Source organism: Monopterus albus, unplaced genomic scaffold (genome assembly GCF_001952655.1).
Source record: "Monopterus albus unplaced genomic scaffold, M_albus_1.0 scaffold67.1, whole genome shotgun sequence".
Lineage (NCBI taxonomy): Eukaryota > Metazoa > Chordata > Actinopteri > Synbranchiformes > Synbranchidae > Monopterus > Monopterus albus.
Genome location: NW_018127947.1, coordinates 54,365 through 78,968, shown reverse-complemented (window position 1 = coordinate 78,968; position 24,604 = coordinate 54,365). Strand labels below are relative to the sequence as shown.

The 24,604-nt window shown below is 42.1% G+C and overlaps 1 protein-coding gene across 1 annotated transcript in view; it reads left to right on the top strand.

Annotated features, from left to right (window-relative positions):
- thrab (thyroid hormone receptor alpha b) overlaps nt 1-24,604 on the top strand; it is a 95,324-nt gene that overhangs the window by 45,729 nt on the left and 24,991 nt on the right. The gene's annotated exons all lie outside the window — the stretch shown is intronic.

Sequence of the window (24,604 nt, the reverse complement as noted above, 5' to 3'; positions counted from 1 at the left end):
TTGCTTCCTAAAACAGCCAGCTCTGGCTCTGTAGTTTCAGCAAATGTTAACAGGACTAAATGGCGCGTTTGTTGGGGACTAATTTTAGCTGTGGATTAATACACGTGTGCGTTGATGTTTTCATGGGATTTGTTGACACTCAGAACTATTGAATATGGAGTGTAACGTGTGGTGGCACCACACATCACGTTGGAGGTGCAGGTCTCTGACTGATTTGATGACAGTTTGTCTCTCTGCTGCAGTCTCTGGCAGCACTGAGGAGCTTTTGTGTTGGTTTGTGTCAGCACGTGCTCTGCGCTGTGTGAGACTTGACTGCCTGCCAGAAACCTGGATGATCATTTATCATGCAGTAATTATTGTATGTTTGAGGTTTTTTTCTTTACAAACTCCCTTTTAAGTCAGAGGCTCCGGCTGTCATGAGAGATTTCATTCTCTGAGTGCAATCACATCAGATAATGAACTGGAACAAATAGGCCTCCCTCCCTCTCCCTCTCGCTCTCTGCTGCTGTGTCAGTGTCGAGTGTAATGACTCGTCCACATCCTCTCCCTGCTTATCTGTTGGCATGTCTCAGTCCTCACACACCCACCATCATCTTCACAAACTGAACAGTGATGTTGCTCAAAAAGTGCCTGCCTCTAAAGAGCTCCAGAAATGGAGAGGGTCCAAAAAACTGTGTGTAGGTGTGTATTCACACACCGTATAAATATATTCAATCATCTGCATCATCAGGAACAAATATTATACATTTCAAAACATACATTCAGGGTAAAAGCAGCTGTGAAATCATGTTGCAGCTCTTTCTGTATCTATAGAACTTTGTAGTAGTGAGTCCTAAAACCCGGAACCGAGTTAGCATTTTTGCACTTCCAGTTCCCTTGACTTTTGAACAGGTTTTTGGTTAGATCCCTGAAATAAGGTCTGTGGTGAACACAATGCCGGTACATTTTCATGTTTTGTTATTGCTGAGCTTTGACTGAGCAGTTACCGGCTGCATGATATGTCAGCAGTGTTTAGAGGTGGAAATGCTGGTTCTTGTGTCCTGACTGAGATATCTCAAATACTACTGGATGAAGTGCCGTAACATTTCACACAGGCAGTGCTGCAAGAATAATAAGTTTCCCCTCTGTTAATTACCATAAGTGAAGATGGCCCTGCCGCTGTTCCCCTCTGCTGCTTTCTGCTGTACTACCATCCACATCCTCTCTTTGACACAGGAGAAATGCATTATAACCTCTGGAGCGGGTCCTGCTCGGAAGGATTAGGGTCATTATCCAGCAGCAGGGCCCGGAGTTGTGCTCACTGAATTATAGCCTTAAATGTTGACATATATCAAGTGACTCTAAAACGCAAAGAAAACAAACAAATTCAGACACTAGCAACTTCTAATGATTGTGTCTCTTACCAGTGTGGCTTAGAATACTACTGCAAAGGCTCTCGGTGCCAAAACATGCATGTAAACTTTTTATAACCTTCTGCAACTGGTTTTCTTTAGACAGGTTCATCTTTTTATATACAGTTTGTTCATTTTTCTTGGATTTAACTCCAAGAGAAATGAACTGTCTGTTTATGTTGATAGGTGCTTTTTAGTTTGTCAGTCAGAGAGCAGAGCCAGAGTTCCTCCTGTTCAAGCCATGTGCTACTGCTTCCTTGTGGTTACTCATCATATAAAACTGTACGTTTACACTTCCCTAATTTAACTCCAGCCCATATAAAAGGCTGCTGAGCGGAACAAGCTGGAGTGCATCCCCAGACCACACCGTTAGGCTTCTAGTTTTAGAAGATCATTTGGAAATATTTCTTTTACTATCTCTCCCTCTGTCTGTGTCCTCCTGTAGGTCGACTGTGGGATAAGTGTGCAGTTTCCAGGGCGAGCTCTGGAAAGCCACAAAGTATGAAAATACTTTAAATTGGATGAGAAAAACCTCTTTGGCCTGTAGGAGTTTTAATTTCCTGCTCTTTATTTCTTTGACTCAAGGTGGCCATCCCATCTCTGGAGCCAGCACCTCCCCTCTTATTTCCTCAGGGCCTCTCAATACAATAGCAGTGGAATAAAGTCTTGGTGTGAGAGATGTTTCAACACAGCTGCTAACTCGTCAGATGTGATTGGCAGCACAGTTCAGATCTGATATTTGCTAATGTGTCCATGTAATTTTTTTTTTTGTCAGGGGAATATTTGTGTCTGTGGGTGGGTGGTGGCACAGTTGCAGAACAGAGAGGCAAACCTCTAATTGGCCTGACAGAAAGACCAAGAACTAGTGCCAGGATCCTCAGTAAGCATCTGAGCGTGGGTGTGTCGGGGGTATGTACCGCTTTTGACCAATCTGCTCTTGCTCCAGCAGGAAGTTGTGGTTTGAACACGTGTTATTGCGGCAACAAGGGAACTGGAAGAATAACGAACAGGGAAGAGACGGAGCTGTTTAGTGGCCGAGCGCAACCTCTGCAGCTCATTTGGTACTAATGTTTTATACACAGCTGCAGTGACATAATGTGAAACGGATAGTTTTACACCTGATCGGGGTGGAATAAAAGCAAGCACAAATGAACATGGATGCACAAACAAAGAAAAAGGAAAGACAGAAAGTTATCTGTGTGGGATGGGAATGAGATGTGCAGTCTCACTTTTCACAACAGAGCATTGTCACACACTGAACAAATGTCTCCCTGCTAAAGTTCTGCCCACAGTCTTGTACTGGGCCAGCACAGGATAAAGTCTTTGTGCCTGCAGATACGCACAAAAGGCTTGCAATCCACCCAGCATACTCAGTTGTTCCCAGAGAAGATTGAATGACACAAGTCATTCTCATCTTTCCAAAATAGTGTCACACCGTTACTGCAGGTGCTGGTGCAGTTACGTGGCGGAGTAACAGTATAACAAAAGAATTACAAAGCAGCATGAGCACAGTAGACGAGATATTGTCAGGAGGGTACGTGATAAATAGGTCATTGAGTTTCACAGATATATCAACAAAAATGATTGAAATACATTCTCGCCCCACAGAGAGACAGACACCACTGTGCAACACTGCCTCTGAAATTTAATCACTAATTCATCTTAAATGTTATTTTGATTTTGACTTTTATATGTTTTAAATCAAATATAAGCTGACTATTCTAATGTTTTGTGAGGCTGCATTAACTTCGTTTGCGTTCTGGGGGAAACCTCTATGTGACACAGTAGTGCCACCTGTGGTACGCTGGATACATGTTGTAGCTCTTTTCGTCATCAGTTTGTGTTTATCACGCTGTAATAAAACTCCAAAACTGAACCAACTTGGAACCTAGAACATTTGCAAACTTTGCAGCCCGGTCAGAATTTATCTGCAAACACTCGGCAGGCTCATTGTTGTATGTGAGGTACGTGGTAGTTTGTCACTTTCACTGACCTAATATGGGGAAGTGCAAGTTTAGTGAAACGAGCGTATTCCGTGCTCAGATGAGGCTCATTAAACAAAGCAAATTGAAAGCTCTTGTCATTGTGTGCTGAAATTAGGAACTTTGGGTATAAAGGTTAAAAGCCTCCAGCAAATGCCTGCCATCAAACTAGATTTTTCTGTATTAACATCGAAAGCATCACCAAGGCCCCAGCGTGACCCACCCTGTATCAGCTGGATCTACGCCAGCAGTAAAAACGGTGGTGTTGGGGACTTCACACACTGTGTAGCCATGATAATCGTAGTCAGTTACGTGCACAGTGATTTATTCGTAATCAGCTTGAATACTCGACTGATTTTTCCTCATGTCCTTCATACGTTTTGCCTCTTCCAGATGTGAAATAGGTCTTAAATTACGTTCAAAGTGGTCAAACAATTTAAACAGTTTAGTGGTCCTAAATGTAACCTGCAGAATCATAGATAAAAGGTTGTGCACTCTGTACATTTGCTTATAACAAAACCTTTTTACCTAGTATGAAAACCTTTCATTGAGCTGAATAGTGTAGGTTTCTTACTGTGCACATCGACAACTTGTTGACATTAAAACACAAACACTACAGACGTGCAAATCATGCAGCTGATCCCCCTGCCTGCCTGACTTTTTTGATTTGTATTAATTTGCTCACTCTGTTCTTCAGCCTTAAGCCTTGATAATGAGCTGTGTGTTTTGCTTTGGAGTCGTGTACCCAGATGTGTGGATTTAAAAAAAGTGAGAGAAAGAATTGGTGAACAAAAGCATAAAAGAGGAGATTGGGCACTTTCCCCAGCTGAGACAGAAGACCTCTTATTAAATCTGATCTTCAGTTTATGCTGTGTGCAGGCACAATGGCTGGTTTTCCCTTGAGAAGCTTACTGCCTGGCATTTCCTGCTCTGGGAAGGCCCTGTCCAGATTAGAGGAAATTGATTTAATGGCTTTGGTTTAATGGCTCAAAAGGCTACATCCACTGTGAATACTTTCTTGTTCTCTTTCTTTTGCTTTTTCAGTTTTTTGCTTCCTCCCATGTCCATTTGTATCTCATCCTGTTTGTTTTTGCACATACTTTTCTTTGTTTTTTTTGCCCCATATATTTGTAAGGCAGTTGGTGTTGGTGCATGTTGAAATGTGTGCACATGCTTCAGCGTGCAGCTGCCATTGGAGGCAGTATAGCGGGCGGCAGACTTTGGTTTGGATCAATAGCACAGCTATAGCCTCGGGCCCAGCAGGGTGTTCAATTAACTGGAGCTGGTGCACAAAAACAGAACTGGGGTGCTGTTTAATGCTTTAATACAGATGTCCGGGCTTCCAGTTATTTGAGTATAACACTGCCAGCACCTACAGTATTGGAAAAATCAGCGCTTGTCCAGTTCTGGACATACAGTAAACATGAATTCCTGTGCTTACACAAGTTGATACAACCGGCAGAGTTCTCCCTGCCATAAAGAGGTTTAGGTGCTGTGCCTAAGTGTTTTTGCAGAGTGCCTAAACTGAATGAATGTAGACAGACGACACCAGAACAACTGTAAAAACAAAGGTGCATTATATGCCCTGGAAAATAACAGAGGTGACTTGATCTCAAAATGACAGGTAAGGCAGCAGGCATGACCTGTCAGTCAACAGGCAGTGTTTGGATGAATGTTTGCGTCAATGGCAGCATCGCCAAGTTAATCAAACATCTGGTCCAGTTTGATCCTGTGAGGTCGAAGCCGGGTTGCACTCGACCGAGGTGCCCGAGGCATAGATATTATCAAACATGTTCATGAGACAAATGCTCTACCTTCTCAGTCAGCTTTTCTTGCAGTACTGGAAATTTTCTGCCAGAGTTTGAACATTTCTGATCATTTGGTTCATACAGTATAACATGGTGATGCTACTATCAAAGGACACGTTGTCAAGACTGCTAATTCTGCTGCTTTGAAAGTATACAGTTCACAGATTTAAATCAGTAAGACAAACAGGTAAATGTAAGTGTTGATTGGGCATGCCCAAATGGTGTTTAAGTTGTGGCACATACTGTAGTGTGTGCAGTACATGACGCTGTAGAGAGGGTGTGTGTCGACAGTAGAGCATTTGCAGAATGTGTGTGAGAGCATTCCGCTTTATGGCACCCCTGTTCAGCACCTTAAAGCTCCACATTAAGATTCATGACAGTAAAGTTAACCCTGTTATACAGGCATGTGATTGGCTGCAGTGGACAGATGACCCAGCACTGCTCCTTTCACCAGTGCTGAGAGACCGTTAACAAGCAGGATGGCTCTGGTGTGACTCTGGCCCGCGTAGCCAGTCTGCCTGCTCTGTTACATTGTGTGATAGTCTGTTGTGTTTGTTGTGATGTGACAGATGAGGGGTGCGGTGTAGACGGCTTGTTGAGTTGCAGAGAAGCTCTGAGGCCTGTGATGACAAGTCGGTGTGCTCTGAACTGAATGTTTCTCCTGTGTTTTTAAGCTTTTTGGTGTTCATATAATCTGTTACATAACAGCTACAGTGATGCACATTGATCTGCAGGACTGTACACAACCTGGCAACTTGTAGATGTTGTACCTCTGTATTTTTTTGTTGGTCAGCTGTGGTTGCCAGGGTTGTTTTTTTTTTTTTTGACATGCACACTGTGGGAAATGTGCCCAGTGTGGAATCTTTGTATATCCTGTCGTGCCCTAAATATTCTTTGTTGAGGGGATTAGTGTGTGTACTGGATTTTCACCAAGCTCTTCATACTGTACATGCATTGCAGTTGAACAGTTCCACTTGTGGTGTAATTGTGTAAAGTTGGTTTTCTTATTTAAATAAAACTGCAATTAAAACTTTCCACATTGCCAAAAGTGACAACTAATGACTGCCAGCGCAGATAGTGGATTTTAGTCTGAAAGTGAGATAGCTATGTAAATATGTCATGCTGCTCCTGGCAAGTCATCAATAATTACATTTCAGTACATTCTGTCCCCATTGTTTATTCTCGCTAGTACTGCACATCCATGGAGACTTTAATATTTAGCTCTTCCATGAGAAGTCTAGGGATGCAAAACAGGAGTTGTGCAAACAGAAAAGAGAAAACAAAGGGATGCCTCATTTACTTGCTCAAACAGTCCTAAGCAATATAAAGGCAAACTCCACCTGAAATATTTCTTTAGCTTTTCCCTAGTTTAAAACTCAATCTTTACTGATTTTTTTTTTTAAGCCTCTGCCAGTCGTCAATGCCGACCAGAGATATCAGTCAGAGAAATCGGGGCTTGTTTTCTGACCTTTATTTTTGTGCAGTATTGATATAGAAAGAAAAAGAATCCCAGTAAATACTAATCACATTTGATATGATGCTCTAATTCAGACTTATCAAACTTTGATTCATATTAATCTCTTTGTACCCACATTGGATATTTCCTTGGGTATCTATGAACTCCCCTAAGGAATAATACAGTTCCTGTGGGTAAATAACAAATCATTTATAGGCAAGAGCAGAAGAACATTGACAGCTCTTTTTGGCTAAATATGCTCATGTAATCAGTGGCAGTTTGAGTTTACAGCACAACCCAAACTTACCCAAACAAATTAACCTTTGTTCATTGCAGAGATGTACTGATTACAGTTTTCTTGGCCAAGTTTTGTTTTTTTGTTTTTTAAGTCTGACCTGCTGATTCAGATTCTTTCTAGGAGTTTCAGCTGAAAGAATGCACAAACATTTTTGACTTTTATTTAATAAAAAATGTAAATATAATAAAAAATAAATTGTCCATTTCCCATCTTTCACACAGTCAGGCCACACTCAGTCAAATCTCAGTATAAAAGTGCTCCCGGACTTGTTCTGACAAACCCTTACAAACCATTCACAAATTAAGTGCAATTTTTGAACTTGTCCAAATATAAACAGGTGCAAAGTATATCAGAAAGAAAAGAATGTGTGTTACATCAGTCCTACTGAGCACACAGTTCTTTTCCCATTGCTGTGGTGAACTGGATGCTGTCTGAGCTGTTGCTGTTCTCACCGCTGATGCTCAGCCTCAGTGAAGAAACATTCCTGTCGTGGTTGTTGTTGTTGTTGTTTCACATTTCTGCCATAATGATGCTGCCTATCAGATTATTTTTTAGTAATAGTTTTTTCTGCACATAGGATTTTTTTACTTGAGAAGCGGTGTCCAGTTGAGGTTTTTTAGTGTATTGCAGGAGTATTAGGACATATTGCAAAATACTATCATCTCATCTGTGCCATCATATTCAAACATCCTGTTCCTGTGGTTATAATGTTGAATTAGGCTTTGTGAGCAGTTCATACAATAAGCTATAGTAGTCCTATGTTAGTATCACATTGCCTGGGTCTTTATCTTGTTACTGTTGTTCAGGCTAAAGGTTGAGAAATAACACAAACATTCATAGCTGCTAAAATAGAAAATGAATGCCTTTAGGGGCTGATGTGTGTTGTCTGTACATGTCTCTCTCAAAGTAAAACAAAAAAGTATGTGCACCCTTTGGAATGGCGTGGTTCTCTGCTTTAATTGGTCATAAAATCTGGGTATAAACAAACGCAGTGTGCCTAGACTAATAACACACAAATAGTCTGTGTCTTCATTGAGCATACCTATTAAATCTTCACGTTCCTGGTGGATAATAGAAGTGAATCCTTGGATTTAGTAGCTGGTCGAGCTCCCTTTAGAAGCAGAAATCTCTTCCTGTAGCCGTGGATCAGAGCTGCAACACTTTCAGGAGGGGTTTGGACCAGTGTTCCTCATGGAGCTGCTTCAGCTCAGACTTATTCTCAGGATGTCTGGTGTGAACGCTGTCTGAGCTCAGTCCACAGCTTCTCTGCTGGGTAAAGGTCTGGGCTCTGACTGGGTCACTCCATTTGACGTCATTCTGTTGTAGATTTACTTTGGCATAAATCTACTCCAGGACACTAACCCAGATGTTAACCAGCTGCAGTGTTTCCTGTAAACCTTTAGCCTCTTTTTCTGAGTTGTGCTTTTGGGATTGTCTGAGCTGGGTGCCCACTTTTAGGGAGAGCAACCACAGCACTGGGTCATCTCCATTTATAAACAGTTTGTCCAACTGTATTCTGATGATTACACTGAAACCCTTTCTAGCTTTATGGGAATCAACAAATCATGATTGTAAATATTCTAAGATTTCTTCTGAGGCATGGTTCACGGATACTTCCTGTTTAAAAAAACTCAAAATGTGTGTGTGTGGGTGGGTGGGGTGGGCCTGTCGTATTTTAGAGTAGTTCTAACCCACACCTATTCAAATCAGTTTTATTTGTAAAGCACCAAATCACAACAAAAGTCGTCTCAAAACACTTTACAAGTCAGGTCTAGATCTTACTAGTATTGTTATTATAGAGAAAAACCCAACAAATCCCCCTTGAGCAGCACTTGGTGACAGTGGGGAGGAAAAACTCCCTTTAAGGGAAGAAACCTTGGACAGACCCCGGCTCTTGGTGGGCGGCCTTCTGCTTCAACCAGTTGGGGTGAATGAATAGAGGAGAAAGAGAAGAAAAGAAAAGCAATAAGACACAACAATCAATCAAACACTGGGCAGGTTGATGTGGCCGTGTACTGCTAATCAGAAACGAAGAGCTCCAGGGCCAGGGATGCCTGCAGAAAGGTACAGGGAGAGAGAGAGGACACACTACAGGAGCAAGGAGACAGAGGTGGCAGTCTGGCTTCACTGATTGGACTAGAGGTTTGTTGACTCCTTAACTTTTGTTGGTGTCATTAGCCGAGGGCTTCACATGATGTTATCAATATGGAGAAGAACAATATAATGATTTATATATTATTACTTCAAATAGATTGTTTCTTCATATTTGTAACTTAAATGAGGATTTGATCTTATTCTTGCCGCCCTTTTCTCAGCCAACCCAGGCCTTTGTTGAGCTCCAGTCAAAAAATCCTGCATGTAGTGCTGTTGCTTCCTGTCACCCAAGTCATATATCCGTCTCTGATGCTAACGCCACATTCACATCTAGACTATTAGTCCCAGCAGCCCTGCGTTTCACCTCTGGGCTTAATGGAGCTAGGCAGGGCTCGTTCAGTCACAGTAAAGAATTACAGCCCTCCTTTGAATTATTCCCAGAGATATGAGTTTACTGTTTCAGTGAAATAAAGGCCACTTTGGATCTGAGGTTTTTAAGTCTTTATGTCGTCCCTGGTGGTGGCTGATTAATGAAAGCCATGGGAGCGGCTGCTGGCTGTGCACTAGATACTGGATCTGCCACTACACACAGTGTGGCCTCGAATAGTCGTTTACAATATCTAACAGCTTGTTGTCTTTGATCCCTTGGTTGGGTCACAATTATTAATGAAGGAATTAATTCAACAGTAACATTGTAAATAAAGGCAGAACACCACTGTGCTCTACTACGTTCTGCTTTGCTGTCTTTAAGTCAAACACACATGAGAGTCTGCTTTTGGTTTGTGATGCATGGCCTGTTTTTTCATGTTTTCCTCCTTTGCTCGCTGTGTGTTGGTTTGTGCTCTTTTAACAAACATTGTTCCAAAACATATTTATAAGAAAAATGGTTCAGAAAATATGTGGCCGAAAAATAAAGATACACTGAGCATCAAGGTAGTAAATATTATTTGCACCTGTAAGTCCAGACTGTTTCAGCCATGTTGTGTCACACTGCATTGCTTCTTCTGTTGTGCATATGTGTGCGTACCCCTGCATGCATCCACGTCTACCATAAATCAAGCTGTGGCTTCAGACAGTATTCACACCTGTTCACTTGTTGTAGATCAAATCTGCACTCAACAGCCCATCCATCCATCTGCACCCTCTTATACTTGAGGTTCCTGGCAGGCTGGAGCCATTCAAAATTAACTGCACGACACAATAAAAGGGGTCTGAATACTGTACTTTGTGAAGCTGCAGATCATGGTGTGAAGTCATCCACACAGCCATTCTGCCTCTTGTCCTCCAGCCACCCTCCCTTCTCTCTTCTTCTCTTACTGTAGCCATCCTCTTTTATCTTTTCCTTCTCTTTTATTCAGAGGAGCCTGTGGATAAGAGCACGCTGTGGTCAGGGGGCCGAACTGATGCGGTGCTGAATAGCGATTTCTGTGTTGGATGCATACAGTATGTGTGGACATCTTTCTTTATGCATGTTGGTCTGTATGCACACAGAACGCTCAGAGGTGTTCAGTGCCCCCATGCAAGCTCTTCACATAGACTGTGCATGCAACTCGTTTGACGGCCAGACGTGGTTGAATTTGAATCTTGCGCTTGTGCAGTTTTGAAAATTGAACCCCTCAGCGCACACTTCCTGGTGTTTTATGGCGGCTGGCAAACAGTGAAATGGTGCATTAGCCACCAAAATATCAAATATATAATAAAATAAAAACAAAGTCTCAGTCAACTGACAGGTCTCACGACTAATGACTCGGCTGTTCGACTATTAGCGGGCAGCCCTAGTATCTAAAACAGTCTACACAGGTTTTCATGTGCAAGCAGGTGGAACACTGTTTTAGTCTGTTTAAAGGAATGAACGGGTGTATCAGCAGTTGAAAAATGATCACTGAATCGCATGCAGACAAATACCTGAGGTGTTTGTATGGCGGGTGGAGCCTGTCTGAACACACAGCCTAAAGGAGCACTGCCTTCTCTCGTCCTGTCCCCATTCCTCTAGTGTTGAACTGACAAAGATTCACTGAGAATCAAAATTCACCAAGACTTCTAACTCATTTTTGTCTTATCTCAGTTTCTTTTACAGTCACTAAAACACACTCACCGGCCACTTTATTAGGTACACCTGCACAAATGTGTACACGTCAGTGCAACACTTCCACCTTAACATTTGTGTTTATGAAGCTCAGAATGTTTCAGTTTTTAGTGAAATTATCAAAGTATAAATTCAATTATATGTTTATTATTGAGGTCATAGTTAAAGGTGGTTTGTACTGGACTACTTTATATTCATAGGTGTTTCTAATATTCTGACCCTCTCATATATGTATCTGGGGAGGGCAAAAATTTAGAGGCGCCTCTGATTATTATGTAGTCCAGTACAACACCACCTTTAACTGTGATGGGAAGGATTTCACTGGTACCATAAGTGTGTGCTAAAGCTAGCTTGTGTTACCACTGGGGCACCTGTGTGTATTGGCGTGGTGTGCTAATTAGATCCAGGACCACACAGGTGGGACCCTGGGCCTCAATACCCTGACCCAACTCTGTGCTAAGAAAATGACCTTCCAGCCTCTGGGCCTTACCAATATTCTCCACCTCCCTCAGCACCTTCTCTTGTTTCACAGATTCTACTGTATCCAGTCAGGAAAAGATGGAGATTATAGTGTAGCTGTGGCTCTGGGATTACACCAAGCTGGTTCTTTGTGAGCACGCGACTGTGTGCCTGTGATCTCTTTACAGTACGTGTTTTATTGGTCATTGGCCGAGATGTGGAAATGAAAGGAGACATATGGAGTGTGTTTGTTCAGGGATGTTTGTGCACATCTGTGCCAAGTACTGTATTATGCGAGTACCTTTAAACAGTTCATGCAGTTCTTCAAGAAAAGTAAGTGAATTGAATATTCACTTACAACTCAAATATTGAATATTTGAATTGATGATTTATGTTAATTTCATATTTTTCCTCTTTGCTGAATGCATCATGTTGATGGAATGGAAGAGACACTTTGAGCAGTTAATCGAATAATTAAAGTAGTTTTTATTCATGGTTTAGTGCAGTATGAAAATATGAATCTTAAGTGGTGGTTATGCTAAAAAAAAAAAAAAAACTGCAGTAAACTGAAACATCTGCAGTGATGTGAGTCTAATAGACTCCCACACTGCCTCTCCTACAGCCAAACCAGGCACTGTGTTGGATTGTGGTCAGTAAACAGCCAGCACCTCATGTGCACTCTCTGCCTGTACATCTGTACATGTGTGAGAGGCTGGCAGGCAGATGACCCGAATAGCTGACTGACACTTGGGTGAGCTGCTGGCTGTGGCTGAGATTTCAGATATTGTCAGGACCGTGTTGTCTCTGGTGTCAGTTTATACAGGTCAATGGGCCTCAGTTCTGCTGCTTGAACATACGTACTGTATGTGCAATATATCTAGTAGACCCTGCACCTACTGATGATGGTGCCTCCATATTGAGCACAAACCAAACAGGCAGGTTGGTTTAAAGTTCAAAGAAAAACTTGTTGGCTTTTATTGTCTAGTTATATTTGTGATTGTGCTTCTAGCCAAGAGTGAATACTGACTAGAACTGTAAGGACCCACCAGTATGTCTGGAGCCCCTCTGAACCTCCACCTACAGACACAGCTGAAGCTTTGTCCACTGTTTCTTAGTTTTTCCAGGATGAAGTCTGCAGTCAGCAGCTAACACAGACACCGAGACAGAAAAACAACCAGACCTGTTTCACTAACGAAACCAGATGAGCTGTGGGCAGCAACTGACTCACACCACTAACCCGTCCCAGTTCGTTGAGCTGTTGCAATTTTGCTCGATGAATTTGCACATATTTGTCTTTTTATTTGTACGCTTGTTTACGCTTCTGACGTGAGTCTGGTTTGTTTTATTTCACGACAACTTGGGGGGATAGGCAGTCAGCCTTTATGTAAAACCAACAACCCTTAACTTGTTTAAAAAGTGAATGCTCATGTGTATTAATGCATCATAATGGTGTGTAAGTTAGTGTTTTAAAGTTCTTGTATGCAAAGTATAATATAAACAGAACACAGCTGAGAAATAAGTAAACATGCAATTCAGTCAAACATGAAAAAGTCGGGTAAAAAAAAATAAAAGAAGCAAAAAAATACTGAGGAAAGTACCAATGGCACACATACAGTATGTTGCAGAGGCAAATGGTTTCTAGTTTAAAACAGACTCACTTCTTGTCCCTTCACTGTGATGTAATTGATTGCAATTGAGAGGCTTCTTGGTTTGTGTGGGTTTTTTCCACAACACTGCAAATTCAGCACGGAGATAAACATGTGCCATTTTTTTTCCTACTCCTTCAGTAGGATGCACATGTTCATAGTTTTACAAATAAGTTTCATGTCCTTGCTGTGGCCTTCTGGGAGTTTGTGTTTCTCCTTCACTAATCCCGGAGGGGACCTCCCCCTGGCCTGTTGGCATGGTAACAGCACCACCTGTGTGGGTGCAGTAGAGAGATGAAGTGAAAGACACAGGAGGAAACTTTGAGCAGAGCGACTGCGCAGATTGCTGGCACAGTTGGACATAAGTTACCCGTGTGTTTGTGTGTGTGTGTACTGTATGCATACACATGCCAACACACATTAGTGCTGCAGGTTAGTCTCAGTGCCCAGACACACACACACACACACACACACACACACACACACACACTCTCTCTCCTCTGGCTCAGTATGTTAGGCTTGCCAGCTCATTCTCCAGAATGTTGGATGCACAGTCATGTACACACATTAATACAGTAATACACAAACATACTAAAAGTGGAATCCCCTACTCTGTTAGCCCGTCTAATTACACCACCTGTGCACGCTGATGCACATTCAGACCTTTCCTGCTCCCTCAGAATGACATTTGGCTCAACTGCTGCCTGGAAACATTTGTACCCTCAGAGGGATTTAGGTGTTTTCACACCTGAAAGTCTGAACCAGAATTCATATTTTTATTAAATACATTTGATCAGTTCAATTTTGTGACTTTGCATGATATACCAAGATCCTGTCATCACTGCCTACATGGTCTGCACCTCCCTATGTTTGACATTGATTGGTTTGTAGATGCGTGTGCATCTGATGTCAGCGTGTTGCCAGCAGGTAGTGTTTTTTTGTTTGAAGAAGAAACTGTATTGTTGTTATTATGGCCTTATAACCAGCAGCACCAACTACATGCGCAGTACCCGTCCTTGTCTCCTCCTCTCCCCAGGTGCTCCCGTGGCTCATTTTTAATTCTCTTCTGGTTCTTTTCTTCTTCTCTTGTTTGGGGAATGATAGCACACCTCAACTTTCTCTAATTGATCTGAAGGACCAAACTATCCCAAAAAGTGTTTTGACACTGGAAATAAACCAAACCATGGTTCTGTTTGAACCTGACCGAGACCACCTTTTTTGGTCTGAACCCAGCCCCAGCTTGTGCGAAATTGAAACTTGTCGGCTGTTTTAACTCGGTACTGTTATTTTTTAACACTCACCCAAATTCTGAATTCTGGACGAAGGATTCAGGAAGTACCTTCAGAATTTGGGCAAGTGTTATGAAGCGACAGTACAGAACTTTGAGCAAGTTTCAATTCTGAAAGCTCACAGAAGATTATCTCTCTGACTCCAGTATATCTAATACATGAGAGTCGCAGGCTGGGGCTAGTTTGGTCCTTTGATCCAAGGATCACACCTGCTATTTTGATTTGGACCAATCTGAAAAGTCTGAAGGTCCGGACCAAGCGAGGTAGATGTGAAAACGGCCTTAGTCTCCAAAGCCATGTGACTGTGTGAGTACTGCATATGCATACTTTGCAGAAACCCATCTGACATTCAAACGAGTGAAAACTTTGTCCCTGTTTGTATTACCCTTCATTTGTTTAGTGAGTATTGTTAAACAGGCTGATGTTCATAAATAAACAGTATGTGCCTCCTTATTAAAGGCTCTTATTTGATCTACAGCTCCACCACCTGTATTAACATCTCACTTCATCCCTGTATTGTCTTGTCACAGTTAGACATTTCCACGAGCTGTTAGGAAATGAACAAGTGTAGGAAAGTGGTCAAGTCCGGGAAAACAATCGTGGAAAATACATATACATGCAGCCAACATTTCACAAAGAGTGCAGTTTTTCTTAAGGTAGCCTAACAGGGAAGTGCGTAGCAGGATAAACAGCTGGATGTCTGTCTGGGCAGGCTGAGTCAGCAGAGGCTGACAAATACAAGTTGAGCTGAATGAAAGGTGGTGACCTGCAGATAATCTGACAAAAATCTTAGCCTGCAGACTTTGGAAGTGCCAGGTGCTCTGCAGCACTCATGAGCCCACCTTAAGAAAAAACTGCAAGTGGAGGAAAAGAGAAGAAGTGAACTTTTCCAAAGACAGTCACATTCTTGGCACCACCTTCACTTGTCCCTGCCAGAGGAGGCTGGGAAGAGGAGGGAACAGGGAGGAGACGATGGACGGGGGAGAGAGAGGGATAGTTTGTTTTTGTTTTTTTTTTGTTTTTTTGTCTTTTTGCTCACTGCTTCGACATTAAAAGTTAACATGTTAACAAACTTCTAGAGTTGTACTTGAACCTTTTAGCCTCGTCTCACAGCGCCTCAACGCAGACACCTGCTTTTATGTTTTCCCATGAACACAGGTCTCTTAAAAGTATACACTGCCTCATTTAGCCTTGGCTGACAACATATACCATTTTATGTTTGCTCTTAAGTATTACACAGACCCGTCACAGAATACCTATGGGTATTATTCACACTGCATTTAACCCAGTTTGTATAAGAATTTAAAAATGTTTTTTCCATTAATGTACATAAAATCCTGCTACTGTCTGCATTTATTTATCATTTAAAAATTCATATAAAGCAGCATAGTGTAGCACATAACTTTTGTGATGTTTCCTGCTACAGCGTTAACCATGCTGTTCTCTGGTATGACAGATGGTAAAATATTGTTCACTATCAAAACAGTTAGTTGAATATTTTTAATGGACAGAAATTTTGATAACTGATTAATGGTTTGAGTGAAATGACAAGTTACATATACCAAATAATTGCCGATTCCAGCGTCTCAGATGTGAAACTTGGCTGTGTTTCTCTGCTTTGTTTCATTTTGACAGGTTATATTTGAGTTGTGGGTGGTGGGTTGGACAAAACAAGCAAGCCGACAATGTCACTTGAAACTTGGCATTGTTTTGTCACTCTGGCACTTTGAAGTGTGAATCTATTAATGCTTCAGACCTCAAGAGATGCACAAAGGAAGGAGGAGCTAAAGAAAACAAACGGGACACAAATGGGGTCACACAATGCACAAAACATCTGTTGTATTTATTGTATGTCAGCCTGTCATGATGTTATTCAATAAGACTGATATGTTGTCTGCTGCAATGGGACAATTAAGCCATAAGAATGAATGACTTTATAAAGCTGAGAGGGAAGAGAGGAGAGACTGGCAGCATCGTCGGGGAGTTAGCTGTGCAAGTCTGTAGATGTCATGTAAATTTATATCTCTGACTGCTCATCAGTCCCAGTACCAGGCACCAGCCAGCTCTGCCTAGCTGTGCCAGGGACCTTCCCTTTATGTTACCCCGAACATCTGCTGGCGATGGCTGCTTAGGTGCCACTGAGGAACCCGGTGGTTGTGCTCGGTGTCTGGTGTCGGGCAGGGCAGGTGTTTGGTATGAATTTGTGATCAGACGGCCTCTTCTGAGTAAACAAAGGCTTACAAATGTCACCAATAGCATTCAAACTCCAGACCTGAGTAATATTAACGAGCATCTGTGTAATCAGATGATGTCCTCCTCTGTCACACACCAACTTCCTGTGGGTCACTCTGCGCCTTGCTGCAGAGTGAGCAGGGAGAAGCAGGTTGGGCGCGCTGCTCATCTGTCCATATCCACCTGGCTTTCTTCAGGCTCTTCTGCACTTGCTTTCTTGTTTCAATGTCTTTGCCTCTGTCCAGCTCTGAGGCTTTGTAGCAATGATGGATGTTTGACACGACAGGTGAATCCTAATTCCCCTAACCACGTTTGTGTTTCCCTCACTTTGCACTTCCTGTGCCAGTGTAGGAAGTTCAACCTGCCCCAGGAGCTGCTGATACAGTTCTACAGAGGAATCATCGAGTCTGTTCTCTGCTCATCCATCACTGTCTGGTTTGGCTCAGCAACCAAACAAGACAGGAACAGACTCATCGGTGCCAGGCTGCCCTCCATGGAGGACCTGTACACCTTACAGGTCAAAAGGAGGGCAGAGAAGATTTCTGCAGACCCCTCACACCCTGAACACAAACTGTTTGAACTCCTCCCCTCTGGACAGCGTTACAGGTCCCTGTGCACCGAGACAACCAGACACAAGGACAGTTTCTTCCCTCGGGCCGTTGCTCTGATCAACACTTAACCCGTGACTGTATAACAGCACAGCAACCCTCAGTGCAATACTTTGTAAATATACCTTTGTGTATATCTATCTGGAAAACCGCATCTAAACTGTGTGTAGATATATATTTCTACATTTATAATTACTTGTTTTCCTAATGCGCACTCCTTTTTCTTGTTTGCCCATTCTTTTCCTTTTTTGTTCTCTGTCTTACCTTGTTTATTTGCGTACTCGTTGCCTTATGGAAGAACATTGTACATGCACACCAAGAGCCGATGTAGCAGAATCAGATTCCTTGTGTGTCCAACACACCTGACCAGTAAAACTGATCATGGTTCTGGTTCTTAGTTCCTGGGCTCAGACATTTAAAAGGGCCCTAGAATAACAAAACTACAGCCACATCATTTTGCATCTCTTTGGGTCATTTTGCTTGTCCTTGTGGTCATTTTGCATCTTTTTGTAGAAATAGTAGAAGAAATATTAACACTCACTTCAGAGGCTTAACACCTGGCAGGTCTTTTGACTAATCCCTCCATACTTGAAATGTTGATGTAGCATGAGAAATGTTGGCGTGGTGCCAATCGGTGAGCAAAAGTAACACAGCTATGACAGAGGTTCAGCTTTCCCAGCCTCGTCAGACTCATAATCATCATGAGTTTTGAGAATGACATGCAATCAGTACTTGTACATGTAAGAGCCAAAGAGTGAGGTGAAGACAGTCGGAGAAGTGTATACAAAGAACAAAAACAGGACAAAGATGGATCAAGGAGGCGAAGAGAGAAATGTGGTTAAAAGGACAGAGCGACTGTGTGACCAAGAGAGTAGGAGAAACCCCAGTGCTGACAAACGCAGACATAAATTGCACCATGTGGCCCTGTCTTCCAATAATGTCCTCTCTGTCCTTGGCTGGTGCAGACATAGTATCTATAGGCAAACAGACAAACTGTGCATGCACACAGAATAAGAAGCAGCAGAGTCAGGGCAGGACGCTGTGTTTCCATTTTCAGCAAGGCATCACTGGGGGATTTAGTGTGTATACTATATAAGGGCTTATAGATGTACACACACTGAGAAGGGGTCCCTGTGGAAAAATGTTGTAGTAACAAACACCCTGCTCTTAGAGGATATACATCACAATTTAAAAGGACTATTGTTTGCTCATTCCACATCGCAAGTTGGGGATACACGATACAAAATAAGTGCTGCTAATCATAGCCCGAGAGCTCAGTGACAAAGTGGGTGAAAGTTCAAACAAACCAGTTTTATCTTTTTGATGAACCCGACCCAGTGAGGTGCTGTGTCGGGTGTCATTGCTCCCAATCACCTCTCATAGACATGCGTAAGCCGCATGTGGACGTCTTTGTTTATGCAGAGTCAACACCACAAGGTTGCACTTACAAATACTGGCTGTACAGATAGTGTTTGCTCACTTTGTTCTATTAGCACCTACTAATGATCCCTGACAGTAATCATCCTGATGAGAGGGATGAGAGACGCTAACACACACCACCCTTTCTACTTCCATTTCCTCCATGATCAGACTACATGCACTGCATCTACAACTTTGCCTTGCCTTGCTCCATTACGTAACCACTAATTGCTCGGGCCACCCTTGGGAGTCGGGAGCACTGACCCCACGTCTGCTGTCATGGTGTGAATTTTAAATTTAGGAGCATGCTCCGTGTAGCCAAGCATGTGTATGCACCATCAGCCCGGTTTACATTCAACCTGCTGCACACTAAGCCTCCTGCATCCATGGGGAAAGGAAACTCGGCACTGATTGTTGTGGTTGTTTTAGCTTAACTCTTGGTGTATTTGGAATGAAAAACATTTTTAACATGAAAGTCTGGTTCAGTGTAATAAGACATGATCTGTTGCTTGTCAAAGTCAAATTTATAAAGCATTTTAACCCAACTACATGTTGATCCAAGTGTTTCACAATGCAAATGAGAAGAAAAGTCAAGTTAGGATGAACAATAGATACAATAGACAAAAAACAGTCAAACATACTGTAAGTAAAGTAAAGCAAAGTCCGAACACATCAGCTGCTGTAGAAGCCTTAACAGGTTTGTTGTGAACTGGCCTGCTCCCTTTAAACTCAGTGATTTAAATAAATGATCTTATGCTGTGCTCAGGCTGCTCGTTGTGTGATTCTTTGAAACCACTGTGGTAATGGGATCTGCACATAGCTTTGAGCTCTGGAATAGCATCTTTTCAAATTGTACTTCAGTTTCTATTCATGAACAAAACCTGACAGTGTAATGCTATGTTCATTAAATTTGGGTTAACTTGAAAAACTGACTTTGAGTGACATGAGGTGTCCGTGTTTGCCTGTCGGGTGCATCTGCATTCATAAGTATGTGGTTGTTTCAGACAGATGTTTTGCACATGTGTAATTTGTTTTGGATTTTAGTGTGAGCACTGTTTAGAAAGTCAGAAGCTCTCTCATGTCATATTGGAGTAACATAAAGTGGCACTGTTCACACATGGAATCAACACAAGGCGACCGCAGTGTGATGTTCTGGCCGTTGAGCAGCTTCAATGCAGCAGCTGAGACAAAGGCTCGTGCTTGAGGGCATCTCTGTTTTGGCAACAAAGGGGGGACGAGTGATATTTATTTGGACTTTCTGCCAAACACAAAGCATGAAAATCATCATGCTCTTCATCCCCCATCCTCTTTCTGCTAATGGTGCTGGTACTGCCGCTCAAAAACCGTCAGTGTCTCAGCTCACTTAACTTAATTGGCTGCCGACAGATGAATGTGCAATCTCTGAGGAGAAACAAGAGTTTCTAAATATTGATTCAGTCTTTCTTATATAACAATTGATTTCACTGTATTGAATCATAACCCTGGTCTGTTTAATACTGAAGAATTCATGTTCTTTCCTTTTCTGTCTTTCTAATGAACAGTGGGATGTTGATCTCTTTGGCCTGAAACAAAGTAGGAAAGAGAGTAGGTCACATTTAATTTATTCTGAGCTTCTCCAGGCACCAACATACATTCATTAGTTATCCTTTTATTGCATTTTAAAGTCTCTTTTTCGGGCTATGCATTTAGAAGTGAACCCTGCTTGAGGGAAAATGCCCATTTTTACAGCCTCAGTTAAAAATGTTAAAGACTGTGCGTGGCTGAGCTGTGTGGGTTGCTGTTGTGTGTGGGCTGAAATTTTCTTTCACAGAAAATGAAGTTCTCCGGTGTCATGTACTTCAGAAATGCAGGATCTGTGTATTTTTTATAAGTGTTCTGGACCATTTACAGCAGAGTGTGTAGTCCTGCACCGTTAGGGACTGATCAGCCTGACACTGGGGATACAGGTGTGTGTTTAAACCTTCTTTCAGAATACATGTCTGCGAGATTTGAGGGGCTTTAGTTAAGTATGACCTGCTATAATATGTTTTCTGTGTGTTTGCACATACGCTATATACAGCACTGTGTGTGAATGTGAGCCACTAAAGCCATTCATCACCTATAAAACTACTTTAAATTATGGAATCATGTTATTAAACAGTTTGTCTTGAGATACAATCACTGCATGAGCAAGGCGTTCACATTTTATTGCTCATTGATGTGCAATAACCATAATGGCTGTGTAATTAATACATTACTGATACTGTACATGTACAATAGCAGACATTTATATAATCTGCCTTTTGACATGCTCTTCTACCTTCCTTTTTTGTCTTCTAACCCTTATAGTTGGTTTATTTTGTCTTCAGTGACCTTAATCAAGTCTCTTCGTACCTTTTATGAACTTCACCTCCACACCCCCATCCAGACAGTACTGTGTACATTATTTTAATATCTCTATCTTTCCCTCCTTATCTCCTCTCTTCCTCACTGACTTTGCCCAGATCAGTATGCTGTGTATTCCCTAGTGGCCCCAGGCCACTTGACAAACCACCCTGACCTTGGCTATAGGGGGTGTTAATATAAGCATAACTTTGTGGGTGAGAGCAAGAGCAAACAAGTACATAGAAGGACACAGTAGCAGAGATGAAAGAGGGTGACTATACAGCCGGTGGTGAGGGCAGTTTTCTTGCGAAGATGCATCAGAGTGACATTAGCAAGCTAGGACTGCAAACTGTCAGGATGCTTCAGATGAGTGGTCGGATCCTCCTAAATGGGAAATGTTTATGTAAAAGACATGCTCCTGTCATTATCGCACCATGGAAGTGTAGCTGACTGCACAGACAAATGTGCTGGAGTATCCTTCAGTGGTTTATTCAAATTTCAGTTCAACTCTAAGTCAGAAATGTGCAGTAGGCCTACGTGAGCCTTTTGTGACCATGTGGTGTGGGTATATTGGGTTTTTTGGTAAAGAAGAGATGAACCCTCAGGTCATAAAAGATGTTTCTCTGGCTGATGATCATGTTTTTCAGTATTAGAATTAATTTCAGTTACTAATAAAACAATGGGCCCCTTGTCTCATGTGTCATCTCTGTCCCAGTGCGATAAACAACTAATTGTTTGTGCTACAGACACAAATAACAACAACGAGGCTAGGGCCACTTGTATGAGCAGTCGATGTGACAGAGAGAAGGCCTTTGATAAAGCACACTCCATTAGCAGTGTAGGCCTCTGGGACTTATGTCATTAGTGTCCTATTCACATCACACTGCTTGACCTTTCTCATTACAGTGAATAGAGCCTCTGTGTTCATTGACAGCAGTTTGTGTGTTTGTCATATGTGTGGTTGTGTTTAAGGAAGAGTGTTCGTTGTATGGGGAATGAGGGTCTTAAACACCCTTACAGGTGCATTAACTAAAATTTTGCTAACTCATAAATCATGTGAAAATGGGACAGAACGTGATGTTTGGTGTTATTCAAGCTTCTCGACCGTGCATTGCCAGGGTACAGTCCATAAATTAGCCCCGCCTCCTTACATTTGTTTTGAATTCATGGAATTTATATTTGGGACTAATTTGAGCTTTGTGTCATATTAGCAGTAACCAGAGCATTCCACTGTTAGATGACAGTGGAATGAGGAAAGATAAAGTGAATTGGTATCTTCCAGCTTCTGACTGACTGAACACACCTGAGCCAGGTAATCAGCAGCAGGTCAGGCATGGATAGTTGGAAAACAAGCAGGACAGCGGCCCTTGAGGACTGGAATTGGCCACCCCTGGCTTACGGTATCTGTCTGTTTTGACTCCTACTCACTCTCCAGGCTGAAAAGGCATTAGGTGGAGTAGCTTTAATTAACATCTGAACCATACCAAGGACAAAATGTGTGTATTGTAAGGATTTAAACTCCTTTATTAGAATCGCAATATATGGAAATAAGGCTGAAGTTGCAGAGGTGGCTGTATTTTTTTAGATTCAGGTGGTAATCAAGTGGTCAGTTTTTACATGCAGCAAAACAATTTGCACCGCATTATTTTAATTATAATGCAATAATATATTGCTATTTGTATTGTGAGCGAGTGTTTTGTCGTTTAATCTGGTGGTGATGTTTTTCATTAATGGGTTAGTCTGTAAACTGTCAGAAAATAGCAATAAATAAAGTAAATAAAACATTCATTACACTGTCTAAGATCTTGCACACACATTTAACCAGCCAAAACTGTTGAGTACATTTCTGCCATGCCACTATTAATTGATTGCTAATAATTATTTAAGTCTAAACACCCCGTTCAAAATCACTTCAGCTGGCACTTGAAAGATATTTGCAAGTGTTTATTTGAATTATTATAGTTTCATGAGATGCATCACACCGGAGGTTGTGAGATGTGAATCTGTCGCCTTCTGCTGTACAGTAAGTGCAAAAATTAACATGCATGTGGGTGATGACAAGCTCTTTTGCCCTGCAGAGAGAGACTATTTTAAACATTATTTATAATATCTCTAATGGGAGTAGAAGTAATAATATTCAAGTCTAAGGACATTCTCATGTCCTGTATCCCACTGTTCTGGATTAGCAAGGCACTGAGCCAGGGATTAACAGAGGAAAGAATAAAGTCTTCCTTGGACAACAGAGGAGGGAGGCTAATCAAGGCATCAAGACACACTCACACAGATTCTGCTGCTCATCTTAAAGCTACTTAACCCTGCGTATGAGGTGATTTTCTATAAGCAGTTTACCAGAAACTATGTAGTTGTTGCAGCAGCAATTTGAGGAATGTATTAAGGAGAGTTATAGCACAAAAACACCTGTCAAATATAATAATAATAATAATAATTTATTGCATTTGTTGGCACATTTCAAAACACCCGAGGCCTGCTTCAGTTGCGAGAAGGAGACTATTAGTGAGTTTGAGAAGTGCTGTTTCGCTGCCATGTTTGGAAACCAGACTGAAATGGCTCACAGAGGTTGTTGTAGGTGGGTCTGAAGTTGAGTCGCTGTCTTCTGAAATGGACTAGTAGTTATCTACATCTATTGGGATCTAAGCCAGGTTTTTTAGGAAAGGAGTGACCAAAGCCTTTTTAGGAATGAGGGGACATTAGCAGTAGACAAAGAGGAGTTAATTATAGCTGTTATAACTGGAGAGACTGAGGGCAGGCAGTGGATTTGTCAGGACGTGGTCAGGGTTTGGATGTTACTTTGCCTAAAAATTTGGACTTGGGATCTGTTTGGGTTTGATAATTCTCCAATGACATTTGTTTAGAAATGTTTCTTTTTCTCTCTTGCACTTTGCCAGTCATCTGCACCCATGCATGTCATGTGTTATATGCAGTTGCACAGTGTTCAGTGGGAAAAGCGAAAGAACCATAGTTACCTCTGCACTGGTCAGCAAAGGATTAAAATAAAGCAACCATTCATGTCTGCGACTAGGTTTGGGTTTCAAATTGGGAGGTTCCCATCGAATTCAATGGGTCAAGTAATAAAGATGGGGTACTAGCTGGGATTTAGTCTTGGTATTGGGCCTGTGCAGAGCTCTAGATCTCAGCGATTCATAGGTTGGAATAGTGTTGCACGATATACCGGTACTAGTATGGTACCGCGGTACTGAGGCATTTAAAATGGTACTATACTGCATTTGGACGGTACCGGTACTTGCAGCGCCGCCGGCTGTGCCCGCCCGCAACAGAGGAAAACAGAGCAGGAAACAGCTTCCTCGTCCTCTGCTCACTGAGCAGCGTGGACTGGAGCAACAAACGGAGCAGGAGGAAAGCTTGGAGAGAGCAGAGACGTTGGAGAGGGAGAGGGAGAGAGAGAGAGAGAGAGAGAGAGAGAGAGAGAGAGGAGCACGGAGAGGAGAATGGC